We start from the raw sequence: 7,978 nt of genomic DNA on the forward strand, positions 1-7,978 counted from the left end.
GAAGATGGTTGCATGACCACACATTTTTAGAGTGAGGATTTGAATTTACGTCAAACAGTCTGAAGTCCATAGTATAATACAATAATGCCTTCTAGATTTTGAGGGTGAGAATGACATTTTATTCTTCTTCTTTGTTATATCCATCACTCAATCTATGCTTGAAACATAACAGACACTTAATAATTATGTATTGAATTACCAAAACAGTTAAGGCTACACTGAATTTTATTACCGAACTCTTAACATTTTTCCAGAATGAGAGCAATCGGTTTTGACTAAAAAGTAGACTTCTATTCGTATAAAAAATATTATCAGAGATTCAGCCATCTAAAACTAAAAAAAAAATCCTAGCAGGTGGAAAATTTATTATATATAAAATCCTAGCATATGGAGAATTTATGTAATAAATCCTTGGAATTTACAGTTATATATATATATATATATAACATTATATATATAAATATAATAAATATTATATATTTAATTAATATATATTGTATATATGATTATATAAATATATATATATAAATATATATATTTAATGTTTATTTATTTATGAGAGAGAGAGAGTGCTCAAACAAGCAGGGAAGGGTCAGAGAGAGAGGGACACAGAAAATCTCAAGCAGGCTCTTTGATGTCAGAGCAGAGCTCGAGGCAGGGTTCCAACTCACAAACCACGAGATCATGACCTGAACCAAAACCAAGAGTCTGATGCTTAACCAACTGAGCCATGTAGCAACCCCCACATTTGATATTAATAATCTCTGCCTTCTCTCCTTGCCCAAAGTAAGTCACCAAGGTATGAGTTATGGAGTAATCTCTAGGTTTGGTGAGATTTAACTTTTGATTGTCATGATTCTTGTAGGTATAGGACTCACTTAGCCAGAAAAACCATTTTATAGGTAGTCAATTTATGGATTAATTGAAAAATGGGATATTAAAAGTTGTGGTGTCTTGTGGTGTATGTGATTAAATAATAGAAATATGTCTGGAAACAAAATAGAGCTATTCAGTTAGGTACACTAGACTCATGAAATATTCATCAGTAAAGATGTGAAAGCATAACAGATATTTAGTTAGGCTGCTGTATCGTATAAAGAAAATTATACGCATACGATGATGTTCTCAAACTTGGTGACAACTTCCCTGGGCTATAACTTTTTTGAATGTTGAGTTGTTCCGTTTCCATTGTTATTTAAAAACATTTTTTTTTTGATGTTTATTTATTTTTGAGAGAGAGAGCATGAACAAGGGAGGAGCAGAGAGCTAGGGAGACACAGAATCCGAAGCAGGCTCCAGGCTCTGAGCCGTCAGCACACAGCCCAATGCGGGGCTTGAACTCACAAACCAGGAGATCATGACCTGAGCCCAAGTCAGATGCTTAACCGACTGAGCCACCCAGGCGCTCCTTCTGTTACCATTATTGATAGATGCCAGTTCTAAGTAATTAAGTAGTATGCATTTGAAATATGTTTTATTACTGTCCTAACTTTAACCATAATTTTATTAATCATGGTTCCGGGCCTGGATTCCAAGTGGAATCCTCCATCTTGGCTCACTTCCTGGAGTGCAAGTCCTCATTTCCAACTGCCTTCCAATATCTCAAACTCAAAATGATCCAAAGTAATCCAACTTCACCTCTCCTTCCACCGTGTCACCTCTTTCTTTTGGTGGCCCCATTACTTTTGCATAAACTCAGACTTAATATCTCCCCTTTGTATACCTCCTTCTGTCACGTTCCAGTGTGCATGCGTGGGTGAGTGATGGAGAGTCGTATATAATAATTTATTCATTTAAGATGAAAATGTCCTCTTCACCTCAGACAAGCATGGGATTGAGAACATATTCAGAGAAATATAATGCTGTGGGAGGGCAGGGAGGTAAATCTGGAGAATGATTAAAAGCTTACCAGTCAGACAAGTAACTCTTCCTGTGATGGTAAGAGTGAGAAACAGAAAAATGTACATGTTTTCTCTGAATATTTCTGGGGGGGAAAAGGTTTTATTTTGCAGGTTGGCTGGGGCATGGGGACAGGGAAATAATTGTTTGTTCTATGATATATTTGTATCCATTTATGTGTGTGTGTGTGTGTGTGTGCACATACATATTTTTAAGGTCAACTATATATATATATATATGTATATATATATATATATATATACATATATATATATATATATACACTTTATAAAGTGTGTGAAAAGATTTCATTTTACATGAAAATGACACCTTTTGCCCTTTTTCAGTAATCTATAACAATTATCTAATTATCTAATTATTCCGGGTTAGTGGTTCTTAACCTTGTCTGAACATTGAAAACTTTTGGAAAGCCTTAAAAAAATGAGGATGTAGAGAAAAAGGAACGCTTGTGCACTGTTAGTGGGAATATAAATTGGTGCAATCATGGTAGAAACACTATGGAGATTCCTCAAGGAAGTAAAAATAAAAATGCCATATGATTCCATAATTCTACGCTGGGTATTCACCCAAAGAAAATTAAAAAAAAAATACTTTGCAACATTACATGCACCTCTATGTTTATTGCAGCATTTTTTCAGTAGCCAAGAGATAGAAGCAACCTAAGTGCCTATTGATAGACGAATGGATATAAAAGATGCGATATATTATATATGTGTATATTTTTCTATTTATAATGGAATATTCCTGAGCCATAAAAAGAATGAGATCTTGCCTTTTGCAACATTTACAACAACATGGGTAGACCTAATGGGATTCATGCTAAGTAAAATAAGTCCAGAAAGGAAAATAAATAGCATAAGATTTCAATTATATGTGGAATGTAAAGAATAAAACAAACAAATGAAAAACAGAAACATACCCCAAAGTACAGAGAACAAACCAATGGTTCCCTGAGGGGAGAGGGTGGTAGAGGGGGCAAAATGGGTGGAGGAGAGTGGGAGATACCAGCTTCCGGTTATGGAATGAATAAATCATGGGGATGAAAAGTGCAGCAAGGGGAATACAGTCAGTGGTATTGCAATAGTGTTGTGTGGTGACAGATGGTAACTTCACTGGTAATTACACATAGCATAGGAGTGTCAAATTACTACGTTGTATACCCAAATGTAACCTTGTGTGTTAGCTATACTTCAGTAAAAAATAAATTGAAATAAAAATAAATTTGAAAATGAATGAAAAGTATCACCAACAAAGCCTTCAATCTATCTCACTCCTATTAGTAGAACAAGAAATGAAAATAAGACACGAAAAAAAAAATAAATGAGTCACAGGGATGTAATGCACAGCATGGTGACTACAGTGAGAGTACTGTATTGCATATTGGAAAGGTGCTAAGGTAGTCGATCTTGAAAGCTTTCTTCGCAAAGAAAAAGAATTTCTGTAACTATGCATGGCAATAGTGCTAACTAGACTTATTGTGATGATTATTTTCCCATAAATACAAATAGTGAATTATTATGTTGCCCACCTGAAAGGAATATAGAATTATATGTCAATTATACATTAATAAGAATTTATTTATTTATTTATTTATTTATTTATTTATTTTTAATGTTTATATATCTTAGAGAGGGAGAGAGAGAGAGAGTGCGAATGGGAGAGGGTCAGAGAAAGAGGGAGACGCAGAATCCGAATCAGGCTCCAGGCTCTGAGCTGTCAGCACAGAGCCAAATGCAAGGCTCGAACTCATGAACCCGTGAGATCATGACCTGAGCTGACCCTTCCCCTTCCCCTTCCTTCCTTTCTTCCTCCTTTCATGGGTCAAGTTACCTGCAGATAAGTTTAACAGTTTTGAAACCTGTTTTTCATTGTTGTTAGGTTAGGTACGAACTAATGTCAGGGTTAGTTTATTCCTACCACTAAGGTCTGAGGCTTCTGTAGTGATGGCCCTGGTGAATACTAATGACTCTCTAGTTGGGCAAGTAAGAGCTTGAATGTCTCCTCACCCTGTTTGGGCTCTGAGAATTGGTCTGCAGATAACCGCTTTGTTGTTTTTTACCCGGATTGGTGCATTTTTATGTTATGTATAAGCATCGTAGTATTCAGCAGAATCAAGGGAGATTCTTTTTTGAAATTCTGCCTGCAACTTCCAGCTGCCTCAAAGTCCTACTCTGTATCTGTGTGTCCTCAATTTCAGTGAGACTGCTAGCTTCCTTTGGATGCTCTTTCCTGTGCCTGCATTATGGAAGATTATTCCCAGTGAAATCTGGAGTCATCTTAGTGCCCATCTTACTTATTTCCCTTTTCTGACACGATCTGAGCTATCTGTTGTACAATTTCTGAAAGCCTTTTTTGGTAGGTTTGCTGAATTTTCTACTTGATTACAATGGGAGGTTAAGAATGATTCTTGTTAATCCATCATGGCCAGTGGTGTTATACTTTTTAAACATATTTGCACTCACATTATATTCTATAAGCAAATTTTATTTATTTATTTATTTATTTATTTACGTACTTAATTAGGGGAGGGAGGGGCAGATAAAGAGAGGGAGAGAGAGAATCCCAATCAGGCTCCATGCCATCAGTGCAGAGCCTGATGCAGGGCTCAATCTCACAAACCATGAAATCATGACCTGAGCCAAAACCAAGAGTCAGATGTTTAACCGACTGAGCCACCCAGATGCCCCAATAAACAAATTTTTTGAAAAGATGACTATTATATTGCTAATATTTTGTTTTTATTTTCTCTGTGATTTGTTTTTGAGTTTCCATCATAATCCATTATGAGACTAGGGAGATTGGAATTCAAAACACCTGAGCTTGAGTCCTGACTTCAAATTGTTTTAGGTAAACAACTTTGGGCAAATTTATCTTTTTAATGCCAATGTTTCTATCTACAACAGATATATAATAATATTAAAGCACTGTTGTAACATATGCGACATTGTAACCATTAGTGAACTATACAAATATTGTTGTTTTTCTCTTGCTCACTACTATGAGGAAGGAAAAATTTTCCTCTACCCTTTAAGCATGTTCCAGCTAGTGTAAGACTTAAATTGACATAAGGCAGTTTGATAGGAGAAAAAAACCCAGAGTTTAATTAAATGCACACAGAGACCCAATAACAAAATTGATACCCAAAGAAATGACCGAGGCAGCCAGTTTTGATATATTTCAGATAAAGAGGCAATACATTTGTAAAGAATTGACAGAACAAAGAATGTTATGTTTGGGAACTTCAATTAATAAGGATCTCTAAACAGAATTTGGGCTAAGGCGGTAAATTAGTAAACAGTTACAAGGTTTATTTATAAATGATAATGATATCCCTCTACCTTCCGGTACATGGAGAGTACCTTTCACATGAAATATTTCCTGTTTTCAGCAGGACAAAGGAGGGTCAGCATGTCCTTCTTGCACTGGCTGTTTCCTAAATAGCTTTAATTCAAATAATCAATATGCCATTGTGGCAAATTTTTCTTGCCCTGGGTCCACACAACTGACTTTCTGTGACATTTATTCTAGTAGTTTTTAAAGACCTCCCTCAAGCTCTGGTGCTTTATTTCATTTTCCCTCTTTCATTAATTTAATGTTCTCAAAGAGGCATTTTTGTGTTTAGAAAAAAAAAAGACTGAACATAGTAACACTTAAGGAAGAATATTTAATAAAAAATAGTTATTAAAAAAATAGTGTTATTCTAACACATCGTAACAATTTGTAAAGTTCCCTTTCTCTCCCAGTGTCTTTAAAGTACAAGGCAGAAAAATAAGATACAGCATCACAATAAAAGATCCAATGTCAATAGTGCTGAAATGTCAAAAACATCAAAAAATAGTGTGTTAAGTAAGTAACCACATTTAGGGGGAAGTCTGAGAAAAGAGAAGTTGTGAAATCAGGAGTGTTAAACAGTTACAAAAAGAGGAAGAATGTTCTGAAACAGAGTAAAATTTTAGCTTCAGAGAAACCATAGAATTATTAACTTCGAATGCAGATAAGAAAATTAGGTTTAATCATCAGTGGAGGGAGCAATATTGTCTAACGTGATGTTGAAAGTAACTCAAAGACATTTACTTATCAGCACAGAAATTTGTTCACATTAGGGTTAAGAGATGTTTGCCAAGCATGAGATATATATGAGAAAGAGGAGAGAGAGAGAGAGAGAGAGAGAGAGAGAGAGAGAGAGAGAGAGAGGAGAGATTACAGCTTTCAGTAGTTTGTTTGAAATGGATTTTTATTATACGTGTGAACTTGAAATACAGTTTAGATACAAAGTTAAGATTAGTAATCACATTTCCTCTGAATTTTAGTGGCACTTTCTGTCAGATGGCATATCGTTATTAAAAATTACAATTATTGTTCCAATTTCTGAGTCTGTGTCTGTAGCCTAACTTTTCTTTTTTTTAAGTTTATTTCTTTTGACAGAGAGAGAGAGAGAGAGAGAGAGAGCGAGCAGGGGAGGGACAAAGAGAAAAGCCCAAGCAAGCGCCACCTGCTGTCAGCACGGAGCTGGACCAGGGACTCAAACCCAGGAACAATGAGATCGTGACCTGAGCTGAAATCGAGTGGGACACTTAACCAACTGAGCTACCCAGGCACTCCTGTAGCCTAACTTTTCCATATGGAAACTTTAAGAACCTTTAATTTGTCCCTTGAATTCTGAAATTCTCTAATGAGGTGCCCTGTCAGCCTATTTTCCCTCTTTCTGTCGGACATTCAATGGGACATTTTAAATGGGAAACATGTCCTTCGTTTCTGAGAAAGTTTCTTTCATATTTCTATTATAATTTTCTTCCAACTTTTCCCTCATGTCTTTTTCTAGAATTCCTATTAGTGAGATATTGGTGCTCTTGGGTTGATTTTCTTTCTTTCTTTCTTCTTTCTTTCTTTCTTTCTTTCTTTCTTTCTTTTTTTTCTTTTTTAACATTTATTCATTTTTGAGAGACAGAGAGAGACAGAGCATGAGCGAGGAAGGGGCAGAGAGAGGGAGACACAGAATCCGAAGCAGGCTCCAGGCTCTGAGCTGTCAGCACAGAGCCCGATGTGGGGCTAGAACTCACGAACTGCGAGATCATGATCTGAGCTGAAGTAGGACGCTCAGCTGACTCAGCCACCCAGGCACCCTTGATTTTTTAATATCATTAAACTTTTCCCCATTTTTTAAAATCCGTTTCTCTTTAGATTCTACTAGCTAGGCTAGTTCCTCAAGTTTTCCTCCACTCTCTTCATAGAATCTCCTTTCCTGAATTTATTATAACTTTAATTTCCAAGCATTCTTTCTTATTCTTTAAATGTCCTCTTTTCAGTTTGCTCTTCTTACTTATGTAATGAAGTTTTTTTCCCCTACTTCCCCCACCAAATATATTAATTATAAGAACATTTAGAATTTTTCTTGTTGTTTGCCATCAACTTTTACACGAATGTTATCTGATATGTGCTTGCTTTGGCCTCTATGTTTATTTGTTTGTTTGTTTTGGAGGAGGGAGGGGCAGAGAGAGAAGAGAGAGAATCCCAATCAGGCTTCATGCCCAGCGTGGACTCCCATGCAGGATTCAATTTCACAACTGTGAGATCACGATCTGAGCTGAAATCAAGAGTCAGGTGCTTACCGTACTGAGCCATCTAGCGGCCCCTGGTCTCTGTTCTTTTAAGGGACTTTCCTAAATATCTAGTGTCCCATAAGTGCCTATTAATATGTGAGGGTGAGATACTAAATGAACAGTAGAACATTATGTATCTGGAACCCGCCGACATCCTTACGGATATTAAGGCAGAGACTGTTCATGTCTTCTTATTCTCAATAGGTCTTTTGTATTCGTCACTTTTCTCAAAGAGCAATTCTACTTTAGGCTGAGTGAAATAACTCAGAAAGAGTAAGACAAATATGATAGGATCTCATTTCTGTGTGGAATCTTTAAAGCAACAACAAGAAGAAGAACTCACGGATATAGAGAAGAGATTGGTGGTTGCTTTAAGTGAAGGGTTAGAATGGGCGTAGTGGGTGAAGGTGGTCAAAAGATACAAACTTCCAGTTATGAAATAAATAAGTCCTGGCAAT

The sequence above is a fragment of the Panthera leo genome, chromosome B4 (assembly GCF_018350215.1).
Source record: "Panthera leo isolate Ple1 chromosome B4, P.leo_Ple1_pat1.1, whole genome shotgun sequence".
Taxonomy (NCBI): domain Eukaryota; kingdom Metazoa; phylum Chordata; class Mammalia; order Carnivora; family Felidae; genus Panthera; species Panthera leo.